This window comes from Cucumis melo, chromosome 9 (assembly GCF_025177605.1).
Source record: "Cucumis melo cultivar AY chromosome 9, USDA_Cmelo_AY_1.0, whole genome shotgun sequence".
Taxonomy (NCBI): Eukaryota; Viridiplantae; Streptophyta; class Magnoliopsida; order Cucurbitales; family Cucurbitaceae; genus Cucumis; species Cucumis melo.
The window spans coordinates 16,429,193-16,441,572 of NC_066865.1; the positions used below are offsets into that span (position 1 = coordinate 16,429,193).

Genomic DNA, 12,380 nt, shown 5'->3' on the forward strand with positions numbered 1-12,380 from the left:
CAATGGTCAACTCAATCTCTCTATCAGGTGGCAAACCTGATAGATCATCTGGAAATACATCAAGAAACTCTTTCACCATAGGAACATCTTCTAGCTTCAACTTTTCTCTCTGCACTACTACGATGTGTGCAAGAAACACAGTGCAACCCTTCCTCAACAATTTCTCAGCTTTCAAAATTGAGATTAAACTTCTAGAAACGACCTTCCTCATATCTCTAAAAACCATTTCAGCAAAGCTTGGTTTTCTGAAAACCACTTCCTTCCTATGGCAATCCATAGATGCATAGTGAGCAAATAAGAAATCCATTCCCAAAATTACATCTAACCTCTACAACTCTAATGGTAGCAAGTCCACTAGCAGATTGATACCTTCTACTAAAACTTCACAATTACGCAACACCTTATTGACAATTAAAACGTCACCAACTGGAGTGTATATAGCTAACCCCTCAGATAAAGGCTCTAGCATCCTATTCAGCTTAGTCAAAAATATACTAGAAACAAAGGAATGCGTAGCACCTGGATCAAATAAAACATCTGCAGGTACATTACAAATAAGAATCGTACCAGTAATAACGTCTGGTGCATCCTCCGCTTCTTGTGGAGTCATAACATAGACTTTTCCCTGTTGCCTAGGTCTTCCAACAACTCCCTTTTTCCTTGCACCACTGGTGCCCTCTGTTGGAACCACTGTCTCGATTGCTCAACTGTCTAGGACCTAACTCCTTGATCTCTCTGAACTGTCATGTTCAACTGCGGACAATCTTTCTTGAAATGTCCTGGCTGTCAGCACTGGTAACATACATCGGTACCCATCAAACACTAACCCCGATGGTTCCTGCCACAACTTGTGTATGGTGTTCGTCTAACTGTACTAGCAACGGACTCCTGCCCTGGCTGCGATCTTACTGTTGATCTAGTGGGTTGACTAGGTATTCTCTGGCTCTGGCTCTGAAAAACACTACCGTAACTCACGTTCCTCGATGCTTGGCCTTTAGGTATCGCCTTGGGGAGCACCAGTGCTATTTGTGAAAAAGAAAGATGGTACCCTCGATTATATATTGATTATAGACAGTTAAACAAGGTTACAATACGTAACAAGTATCCTTTACCACGCATCGATGACTTATTTGATCAATTAAGGGGAGCAGCATTGTTCTCTAAGATTGACTTAAGGTCTGGATACCACCAGTTGAAGGTTAGAGAATCAGATATTGCTAAGACAACATTCAGAACGAGGTATGGGCATTATGAGTTTCGAGTTATGCCATTCGGTTTAACGAATGCACCAACGGTCTTCATGGATCTCATGAACAGGATCTTCCATCAGTATTTAGATTAGTTTGTGATCGTGTTCATCGATGATATATTAGTTTACTCGGTTGACAGAGAAGCCCATGAGGAACATCTGAGGATTGTTCTACAGACTCTACGTGATAAACAGTTGTATGCTAAGTTCAGCAAATGTGAGTTCTGGTTGGAACAAGTAGTATTTTTGGGACATGTAGTTTCAGGAAAAGGAGTTAGTGTTGATCCACAAAAAGTAGAAGCGGTTGTCAATTGGGAAAGACCAACTAGTGCGACAGAAGTACGTAGTTTCCTGGGTTTGGCAGGATACTATAGGCGTTTTATTGAGGATTTCTCACGATTGGCATTGCCTTTGACTGCTTTGACAAGGAAGAATGCTAAGTTTGAGTGGTCAGATAAATGCGAGCAAAGTTTTCAGGAATTGAAGAAAAGACTAGTCACAGCACCTATTCTGGCACTTCCTGTAACAGGGAAGGACTATGTGATTTATTGTGATGCTTCAAGGCTAGGATTAGGTTGTGTGCTTATGCAAGATGGGAATGTAATAGCTTATGCTTCAAGGCAGTTGAATGAGCATGAGTGTAATTACCCTACCCATGATCTTGAGCTAGCAGCAGTTGTTTTAGCATTAAAAATCTGGAGACACTATTTGTTCGGGGAAAAGTGTCATATTTTCACATATCATAAAAGTCTGAATTATATTTTTGATCAGAAAGAGCTAAATCTGAGACAAAGGCGATGGCTAGAACTGATTAAAGATTATGATTGTGCTATAGAGTATCATCCAGGTAAGGCTAACGTAGTAGCGGATGCATTAAGTAGGAAGTCAAGACTTTCGAAGAGTGTCTTGTGTGGTATTCGAGTAGCTTTGTTGAATGAGTTAAGAGGTTCCAAGGCAGTAGTAACTACAGAAGATCCAGGAAGTCTCTTAGCTCAATTTCAGGTTCGGTCTTCTCTAGTAACTAAAATTGTAAGAAGACTGTCAGAGGACAGTAATTTACAGAAGAAGCTTGAGAAATCCAAGAAAAGCTTAGAGGTGGAGTTTGAGCTGAGAACAGATGGAGCCATTGTTAAACAGGGAAGATTATGTGTTCTGAATATCAGTGAGCTTAAGAATGCTATTCTAGACCATGCAGAACTTCTGTTTGCTGGAATGAAGTGGGAGAGCGAAAGTTAGTAGGTCTTGAGTTGGTTCAGATTACGACAAACAATATTAAGTTAATCAGAGAAAATCTGAGAATAGCCCAAGATCGGCAGAAACGTTATGCGGATAAGCGACGAAGAAACTTAGAATTCCAAGTTGGAGATCAAGTTTTCTTGAAATTATCTCCATGGTGAGGTGTTATTCGTTTTGGAAGAAAAGGTAAGTTAAGTCCTAGATATATTGGGCCATATCAGATAACGGAACGAGTGGGACCAACAGCGTACAGACTTGAGTTTCCAATAGAACTTGCACGAATACATGATGTTTTCCATGTATCCATGTTAAGAAAATATATACCAGATCTATCACATGTGTTGCAAGAGCAACCCGTTGAATTAAAAGAAGATTTGAGTTATGTTGAAGAACCAGTTCAGATTCTCGACAGAAAGGAACAAGTTTTGAGAAACAAAACGATTCCACTCATACAGGTTTTGTGGAGACATCATGGAGTGGAGGAGGCAACTTGGGAACCGAAAGATCAGATGAAAAAGAGATACCCGATACTTTTCAGTTAGGGACATTCTAAATTTCGAGGATGAAATTTTCTAAGGGGAAGGTAAGTTGTAAACTCGATATTTTCTTGATTTAATTTCTTTAAATGTGAAAAAAAGAAAAGAAAATGGAAATTTATATATATATATATATATATATATATATATATATATTTATATATATTTAATGGTTTGTTAAGTAAAATAAAGAAAATAATGAAAAGAAAGGATAAAAGGAAAAATAAAAATAAGAAGAAAATTTCACTTTTTCTTTTCTTCTTCTTTTCCCTTCACCGCCAAACATTTTTAAAGAAAAGTTCTCATCCATCTTCCATTCTTTTCCTTCTTCAACTATCAGAGAACATTAAAGAGAGAGTTTGGAAGAAGAAGAGGAATTTTATTAGAATTTTAAGGTTGAAGAAGAGAAGGAGAACCGAAGCAAAGTGTATCCATGGCTGAATCTTGGTTCATTATGCACATCACTGGTTTTTAATTCAGTTTGAACTTTTCAAAACGAATTAAGAGGTGAGGTTTATATTTACTGAAAGTTATCTCATTTTTAAACAAATTGTATGAAGAAAGTTGGAGTAAATTCTGATATTCATTGGGTGCTTTTTGATGAAGAAAACAAGGCAGTTGGTTTTCATGCGAATTCAAGAGGTCTCTGGTTTTTCTTGTATTTCAGAATGTATCAGTGGAGTTAGGATCTCTATTTAGTATGGTTGGAAAGCTTATTCAATTTACTATAACTTTCATGAAGAAATCGTGAACCAAAAACAACTAAAAATAAGTTAAATTGTAGGGACAAGTTAAAGGGGTCGTGTACGCGCGATTATGGAAGTTGTTCTGTTTCGAGGGTTAACTGAATTTATTCACAGGAAATCAGATTTATATATCTTCAGGTAAGTTTTAAAGGACCTCAAAATGAAGATTTTGATATAAAGAACACTCATTTTGGTTAAGTATTGAGAAAGTTATAGTCATTTGAAGTTTATGTTAGAAATCTGGAAATTTCAGAGAGTTGTTGAAATAGGATTTTATTTCTTAAATTTTGTTTTCGTGAGTGTCATCTTTAGTACGACATGTTATGTATATCTTTAGAAAACTAGAATATTTAGAGTTCTAATACTCAGTTGGGTTGTTGGCAGGCCGAGAAGAATTAAACTGAGCTTATAGACCAAGGATCTAGCCCAAAACAGTGAGTGACAAAACCAATTTTGAAATACTTTCCATAGCTGTTATTTATGATTGAATGCGATAAATGTTTATTTACGAAGCCATGAAAAGTATTTGAATTTCATGACTATTTTCAAGTATATGTTTGGAAACTAGATTTCTTAATGAAATTTATGCTAGCACGTGGATATTTTATGTTTGGAAAGTATTTAAACCACCATGTTTTAAGCAAAGTATGAATTAGTAAGAAGTTTTGTTTTAAGAACTACAGTTTTCCACGAAAAAGCCGAGTAAAGTTTGAGCTCTATGTAAGATTTATAAGCAGACATGTTTTAATTTTTTTTAGATGATTTATGAAATTTTCATTAACTACATGACTGAGATCTTGAGCCTGAGGCTAGAGATTACCGTGTGCACACTGATTAGATTCCGTTGTTGTCGTTGAGTGTCCTCCGTAACAACGATGCTGTCGTAAGTGCTGGGTGGGTCCCACTACGACAAAGATGATGGGAGTGTTGGGTGGGCCCCACTACTTCGTAAAGCCTTTAAACGTTGTTGTACTGGGTGTACCCTACACAACGTAGATTTGTCATGTTAGTTAAAATATTTCGATATACTTGATATGTCTTGCTAGATTTCAATGACGAACATGTTGAGTATTTGAGAAATGTATTCTTACTACTACACGTTTACATTTATAACTTGTATAAACAGATTTATGTGTAAAGTTTTCACGTACTCTTATCTTTAAATTTATAGTTTTAAACCGAGTTACTCACTGAGCTTATTAGCTCACCCTTTTCAAAATGCTTTACCCATTTTCCAGGTAGAGATCGAGTTCCCGGTGCCTGATAGACTGCCTTAGTCTGTTGAAGCTCCGTTATCGATTACTAGTATGTGTTTTGAGTTGGGCATAGAGTCTATTGTGTTATGATGTATATACACCCTTGTATGTTATAGATACTCCATAGTTTGTATAAGCTTTAGGAGCTGCAGTTGTGTAAATTTTTGTTGGTTATATTTTTATTAAGGTGCCTTTAGGTTTACTCGTGAAATCAGTTAATTCCGAGGTACACTTCATGTATGTGTTTGACTAGCCTAGGATCCGCTATGTTTTGTTGCATGTATAATAGTTTATATACTAGATTTACAAGTTCATCACATTAAAGTTTTAAGTAGAGTCGACAGATACAGGTAAAGAAAAGCGTTGTTCGTCGGCTTCACGCCATCTTTCGGTCTAAGCTAGCAGGTAGTCCGGAAGGGGGTGTGACATATGGCCTGTTTGGGGTTAGGGTTATGACTGTGTACTTGACTATCCTAACCCTAACCCCCGTTTGGCCCAAGGATTATGGAAACCCTAGTTTTAGGGTTTCTGTAATCCCCGTATTATCCCTACCCCCTTCAAAATTGAGTCTGCCGAAAACCCTCCCTTCAACTCGTGTTTCCGCTTCCCTTAATCCGTAGTTTCTACTCTTCGATTATCTTCTTTTTTTAGTTCTGTCTCCCTTCAATTATTCTCTCTATTCTCTTCAATTTTCAGTTTCCGTCGATTCCTTGTAATTTCCTTGCATTATTTTTTCTGAAAATCCCTCCCAATATCTACCCTTCAACCTGTGTTTCTTCTTTTTCCACTTCTGATTTATGTGCTTTATTCTTCTCTCTATTCTCTTCTATTTTCTATTTTCATAGACTCTTTGAACGGAAGTTTGGTCGGTATGGAATTTTTTGTTGAAAAATCCATTTCCCCGTTTCCATCGACAAGGGGTTTCCTACAGTGATCCCAACACCGATCTACATCTCTCATCTGTCTCTCTCACTACGCGAAAACAAAAGTGGGTTTGTTGAAGGCGGCCCTCCACCGACGTTGCCTCCAAACCCCTTTTGGTTTTCTCTTTTTTGCGTGTTCTCTGTGAACATGCATGCGCTTTTTCCCGTTGAATGTTTTCCTTGCCGCTTAATGTAATCCACTTGCCGCTCGGTGTAAACTTGTCATTTTAGCTTGCCGTTTAGTGATGTAGAACAGGTGCTTCATGGTCTTCGTTAGCAATGGGTCTAAATTGAGCATGGTAGGATGGTATTCTTTTGTTTGAATCCTATTTTTTTCAAACCCAAGCCGAAGATGAGTACATCTTTACCTATATGCACATACATCTGAATCCATGTTACATCTCATACATTTTGTGGCTGATTTTCATTCACTAATTTTGTTACTTTTGGATTACCCAATTTATTTCTACTGATTTCTTATGTATTCTATTCACAGATTTCGTTTCTACTTTGGTGTAGTAATTTTGGTACATTTCCATTCATTGATTCATATGAGCTATTCTCGTGTACTGATTTCAGTTTATATCAAATTTGATTCATGTTTTATTTATACATTTTTATAAACTCATTTTTTGTATTGTTTCGTTTGTGTGATTCGGTCCCTTGTTTTGAAATGTATCAAATTCCATCCTTTATTTGGTTTGAAATGTATTAATTCTCCTGCCTTCTTCACTGTGATGAAAATATTCTTTTCAATGTGTATTTTACTCACCGATATCTTTGGGGAAAAAAACATTTCTAGTGCTGATTGTTTTATCCCTTCAACATATTGTCTTATCTTTTCGTGGTGTAATTTTTTTGTGTAGCTTCCAATATCTACCATTTGACTATGCTTGGACTTATCCTTTAGCCTGATTTTGCAGAGATTCCCTTTGCCTTTTCTTGGTGTGGTCATTTATGTGAATATTTACTCCTCATCTCCCCCTATATAAACCTCATCTCCTCTTATCATTTACCACCTTCATTTCTCATTGGTTGCCTTCTTCCTTTGTTTTGGAAATTTGTCTTTCGTAGGTAAATGCTTCTAACATTTCCATACTTTTTTTGTAATGTATGTTTCTGCCTTGTTTTCTCACGTATGCTTCTGCCTTGTTTTCTCACATATGTTTCTACCTTGATTTCTCACGTATGTTTCTACCTTGTTTTCTCACCTACATTCTATATTTCTTTTTTTTTGTACTCATGTATGTTTTGGTTAAAAATTGATCACGTATGTTTCTGCCTTCTTTTTTAAATTCATTCCATATTTACATATTTTCTTATACCATTCTTCTATGTTTTGTACTTATTATTATTCATTTTCTTTCATGGCTTGCGTGCATTCTGTACCTTTCATTTGACTGCTCATATGCTTTGTTCTTTGTTTTTCATCCCTCCTAATTGATGTTTCCACAATAATAAAATCTGGTTCAATTTATTGAACCGATTTCTAAACTCTGAGGCTCTTAACATGTGTTTTCAAAAATAATTTTTATATTTGAATGTTATCTTTTTATGCCTACATGTTTGAATCTTAATTTCGGGTTCTTGCTTCTACATACAAGGTATGTAATCCTTCCTTTTCTGCTTTATTTTTCTTTAATTCTGCTACACTTCAAAAACTTGTCATGTTTTCGGCATTTCTTGTATCGTAACTTATTTATTTTTTTATGCAGAACGTCTGCGATCATCTCACCCTTGTAAGAGGTATTACGAATTAGCCATTTGTAGATTCAATGTTCATATTGTATTGTTTTTTTTCTTTTCATTATAATTAAAATTATGTACTTATTTCTATTCATAGCCTACAAACTATGGGTTTTGTAATTAATTTTGTTCATGGACATTTCATTTATTTAATGAATTTCTTATTATTTTGTTTCATTCTATGTTTGAAATTTGTGTTTATTTTTTACATCCATGTGAAATACATTTTCTTTCCAAAATTACCATCCGCATGTCTACATTTTCATTACTATAACTCACTTTGATCTAACCAATTATTTGACAACAACTTTTTTTTAAAAAAAAACTTTCCTACTACCGTATCATAACAATCATAGACTAAAACATGAATTTCGTTCATTCAAAGTAATTGAAATGAGAACTTCTAATTTTTTTTAAGTTAACAAATTTAGAAATAGTTGTTTTTTAAAATATGCCCCTAAGTTTGGATAGTCTTTAAATTAAGTATGTTTAAGAGGTAATTTACTACACATTTCACAACATTCTAAAATCTGTTTAACTAATTGTCATAAGTTTTAACAAATATCAAACATCGATTGTTAAAAACATAGTGAAGTAGTAATTGTAGCACATTCTATTTTTAAAATACCTCATTCACTATGATACATAGAACTATAGTTACAATTTTAAAAAATTTAACCGTTACACACCTTTTAAAACAATGTTTGAAATAAGTTATATGTCTTATGTTACAATATATGACTAAGTAGAAGCGAACAATTTTCATATGTTTCTACAATTTTGCTTTTCAATAAGCTTTCAATAAAAGTTACAAATTTTTTAGAGAAGCTTTCAAACAAATTATGTTTATTATTTGAAACATGACATGTAATACATAACTGCATTATTTTAAAATTTGTCTTTATGTGCAATAGGGATTTTTTTTCTTCATTAGGGATCTTTTGACAATGTGTATGGATAGTGTAATAATAGAGTAAATATTTTTTAGGAAATTTTCGGTACTTTCATAAGGATCAACAAACCCTTTTTGGAGTCCTAATTGCGTTCACACTAGCACAACGTCAGATGCTCCTAATGTTGGATGGATGCACTAATGAACGACAATAAGCGTTTCTCACAGACACCGTACGATACTAGGCATGGGATTAGGCAGCTTGCGTACTTTCGCAAGATACACGAGTCTGATCTTGTGTGTCGATAAAGCACGCACATGGACAGGTGAACATTCGCAATTCTATGCCATTTACTTAGGACTGTAGTTGGTCTGTCGTTGACAGAGGTTGTCAATGTTGAGGAAATGGTTGCGATGTTCTTCCACGTCCTTGCCCATTACATGAAGAACCACATAATTCAACAAGAATTTGTACGGTCGGGTGAGACAGTATCTCGACATTTTAACCTCATATTGTTGGCTCTGCTAGGACTCCACGACGAGTTGATAAAGAAACCTGTGCCGGTAACAAACAACTGCACTGATCAACGTTGGAAGTGCTTCGAGGTGAACATAGAACAAGTGGTTTGTATGTCACATATCAGTACGTGCCACTAATGTAAGTGTGTTTGTTTAAACCTGCAGAATTGCCTTGGGACGTTGGACGGGATGTACATAAAGGTCAACATGCCACAGCAAATCGCCCTACGTTTAGAGTGCGCAAGGGGGAAATTGCCACAAATGTACTGGGCATTTGCAATATGAAAGAGGATTTCGTATACGTCCCCGCTAGTTGGAAAGGATACGCAGCAGAATCGCAGGTTTTACGGGATGCCCTTGTACGAAAAACGGACTCCAAATACCAAAGGGTATTTACAATTTTTCATCAAAGCACGTCGTTTTATACATACATATTCAAAGCGCATAAAATATTAGTTTTTGTAACATGATATTATTATCTGTGCAATGCGGATTATCCAAACGTTGAGGGATTTCTCGCCCCATACAGAGGCCAGCGGTACCACTTAAAAGAGTGGCGCGATGCTGGAAATGTCCTAACAACTACTAAGGAGTACTTCAACATGAAGCACTCTTCGGCAAGGAATGTGATTGAGTGTGCCTTCGGTGCTCTGAAGGGTCATTGGGCAATACTTCATGGGAAGTCGTACTATCCCCTCCAAGTGTAGTGTCACACCATCCTAGCATGTTAGTTGCTGCACAATTTGATAAACAGAGAAATGACAAATTGCGAAGACATTGATGACGTGGACTAGGGAGACTCCGCGTACACCACAATCACCGTTGCAGAAGACATTTAGTACATTGAGACCATAAACAAGTGGTCTCGGTGGCGCGACGAATTTGCTGAAGCGATGTTCACATAATGGCAGTTGCGTAACGCTTAGCCAAAATGATTTTAAATTAGAACTCATCGATTGTATGCCAATTTAAATGACCTATACTCTGTATTTATTCATATCTAATGTATGTGTGCATGCTTTACATAAATTATATGTCATAATATTGTTGCTCAATCGTTTCTGTTTCGTAAATGTTGAAATGTGTAACGTGTTCCATGTATTTTTTGTCATTTGCCATTTTCAGTATAGCAACCTCGTCCCGTGTCTTGAAGCATGTATAAATAAGGAGGAGGAGGGCACATTTATAGAGTGTTTAGTGGAGTTGGTGTCCATTAAGGGATGAAAGTTTAACAATGGTACGTTTCGACCAGGTTACCTAGCCCAACTGATATGCATGCTGACCGAAAAATGTCAGGATGTCGTGTCCGCACAACCACTGTAATCGACTGCAGAATAAAGACACTTAAGCGAACATTCTAAGCCATCGCAGAAATGTGAGGGCCAGCGTGCAGTGGGTTCGGTTGGAACGATGACACAAAATGCATAATTGTGGAGAAGGAAGTCTTTGATAATTGGGTTAAGGTAAGAAAATAATATAAATATCACATTATTTGCGCAGTGTACATTTACTTCACAATTTTCCTATCAATACTTTTAAGTGGTCCCATTTTCTAGGCAGTCACATCCTGCAGCGAAGAGGCTCCTTAAAAAACCCTTTCTCTATTACGATGAACTTGCATATGTGTTTGGATGTGATAGGACGACGAGTCACTTCGTTGAGACATTCGTCGACGTTAGGTCTAACGAGCCTGTCGAGTATGAGGGGTTTGACATGCCGAATGGAAACGAGGAGTTCCCATCCATGTACAACCAGGGGATTGACATGTCCCAGAAGGATGTACGCACATCACGAACTTCTCGCGTGTCAGAGGGTAGGGCCAAATCGAGTAGATTAAAGAGGAAGAGGGGAAGCCAGCGAGAGGGCAAGATTGAAGTCATACATATGGCCCTCGAGTGTATGAACGACCAATTCAGGACGATTGCAGAGTGGCATGCACGTGCCCTTACCAATGACTCCCATGTGCGCTAGGAATTCTTACGCCTATTGCATGAGATGTCGAAACTAATCAGTTTGGATAGGGCGTTGTTTCAAAGGCACTTGTTGTCTCGTATGGATGACATGCAAGGTTTCGTATAGATGACTGATGATGAGAGACAGAACTTTTGCAGAGTCCTCCTACGAGACATCTTCAAATCGTTTATGTTCTTACTTCGTCGGCTTGCTTATTATTTTTTTACTTTGTTTCATATGGACAACATGCGGGGTTTCGTACAGATGACTGATTATGAAAGAGAACTTTTACAGAGGCCTCTTACGAGACATCTCCAGATAGTTTGTCCTTACTTTGCTGGTTTGCTTGTTATTTTCTTACTTCACTTGTACTATGTTGTTGACTGTTATTTGTTTTTCTATTTTAACAAAACTTGTTTTTTTCGTATGTATAGTACTTGGATCCCTTGTATGATTTGTAACCTGTTTATGCATATGTTTTCTTTTTGTCCCTTTTACATCCCTTCAATTCAGTTTAAAATGTTTCTTTCAAATTAAGGTAAATAGTAACAATTCGAGCAATATGGTATTGAAGTGCTACGCAATTAGTAATTTAATTAATGAATATAAATATGGACACATGCGTTAGACCACGTAATTAAATATGTTAAAAACAAGTGTATGATGCTATCGCTAATTACAAATACACAATAACTAGTTTCTATTTGTAAAAAATGACTTAGAATAAAATTAGTACAATTTGTTAGCAAATTATTTCGAAATTGGTTAACTGTGTTTACTAATTTAATAATATTAGACATAGAAAAAAAATTTACAATAAGAGAGGTTGACGCTTTCGTAAAAAATATATGCAATAATATTTTTTTTTCGTATATGTACAATGTGAATTAAAAAAAATTACTATAAAAAAAATATTCATAACCCAACTCACATAACCCTTCCCCCAAACACATCTTATCATAAAATCCTCAATCCTACCCACATAACCCTTCCCCAAACACATTTTATCAAAAAATCTCCATAAACCTATCCACATAACCCTTCCCCCAAACACATCTTATTTATAACTCTTCCCACATAATCCTTCCTTCGAACACCTCTTATCATAAAACTACATTTCTTAACTCTTCCCCCAAACAAGGGTTATGATAAAACTAGGTTTATCATAACACCAGTTTTATAATAACACTAACTCTTCAATAACCCAGTCCTTCCCCGAAACACACCCAATATCATTGTTACATAGTGTTCTAAGATTTAGCTACTTAAGTTTTGCATGATATTCAAAAAGATCTTCATTCAAAGATATAGTTTTAGGTAATAT

At 36.1% G+C, this 12,380-nt stretch overlaps 1 long non-coding RNA gene across 7 annotated transcripts; it reads left to right on the forward strand.

The window, feature by feature from the left end:
* The first annotated feature begins 3,327 nt into the window (after positions 1–3,327).
* LOC127151035 (uncharacterized) lies at positions 3,328–7,869 on the forward strand. Of its 7 annotated transcripts, none has more exons than XR_007823717.1 (5): positions 3,332–3,528; positions 3,628–3,663; positions 3,806–3,905; positions 4,152–4,201; positions 5,006–7,869. It is a non-coding gene; the product is annotated as an uncharacterized LOC127151035 (long non-coding RNA). The 7 variants fall into 7 exon arrangements; XR_007823719.1 differs by having other exon boundaries at positions 3,335–3,528; positions 3,628–3,724; positions 4,152–7,550; positions 7,662–7,869; XR_007823722.1 differs by having other exon boundaries at positions 3,336–3,528; positions 3,628–3,724; positions 4,152–7,020; positions 7,662–7,869.
* Positions 7,870–12,380: the final 4,511 nt, after the last annotated feature.